Source organism: Arachis duranensis, chromosome 2, assembly GCF_000817695.3.
Source record: "Arachis duranensis cultivar V14167 chromosome 2, aradu.V14167.gnm2.J7QH, whole genome shotgun sequence".
In the NCBI taxonomy this organism is placed as follows: domain Eukaryota; kingdom Viridiplantae; phylum Streptophyta; class Magnoliopsida; order Fabales; family Fabaceae; genus Arachis; species Arachis duranensis.
In genome coordinates, this window is record NC_029773.3 from 48,511,283 (window position 1) to 48,512,274 (window position 992).

A 992-nucleotide genomic window follows, 5' to 3' on the forward strand; every position below is an offset into this window, starting at 1 on the left:
CTTGTGCCATCCTGGCGTTAAACGCCCAGAATGGTGCACATTCTGGCGTTTAACGCCCAAAGCACTACCCTTTTGGGCGTTAAACGCCCAGCCAGGCACCCTGGCTGGCGTTTAAACGCCAGTCTGCCCTTCTTCACTAGGCGTTTTGAACGCCCAGCCTTTTCTGTGTAGTTTCTCTGCTGTATGTTCTGAATCTTCAATTCTCTGTATTATTGACTTGAGAAGACACAAATTAAAAATATTTTTGGATTTTTAATAGTGAGGAATAATCAAAATGCAACTAAAATCAAATAACGATGCATGCAAGACACCAAACTTAGCAGTTTGTATACTACTGACACTAATGAGAATGCATATGAGACACAATAACACTCAAGTCAAGAGAATTCAAAGATCAGAGTAAGAATTTATCAAGAACAACTTGAAGATTAATGAAGACACATGCATGAATGCAAGAAGAACAAAAACATGTAATTGACACCAAACTTAAAATGAGACTCTAGACTCAAACAAGAAATTTTTGGATTTTATGATTTTCTAAATTTTTTTTGTGCTTTTTCGAAATTTAAGTGGAAAAGGAAAATAAAGGTATCAAAATTCTTAATGAGAATTCCAGGAATCATGCATTGTATAGTCTAAGACTCCGGTCCAGGAATTAGACATGGCTTCACAGCCAGCCAAGCTTTCAAAGAAAGCTTCGGTCCAAAACACTAGACATGGCCAATGGCCAGCCAAGCCTTAGCAAATCACTGCTCCAATAGCAAGATTGATAGAAATCAACAAGCTCTTGTGATGATAAGTTGAAACCTCGGTCCAATAGAATTAGACATGGCTTCACAGCCAGCCAGACTTCAATAGATCATCATGAAACACTAGAACTCATTCTTAAGAACTCTGAAGAAAAAAATACCTAATCTAAGCAACAAGATGAACCGTCAGTTGTCCATACTCGAACAATCCCCGGCAACGGCGCCAAAAACTTGGTGCATGAC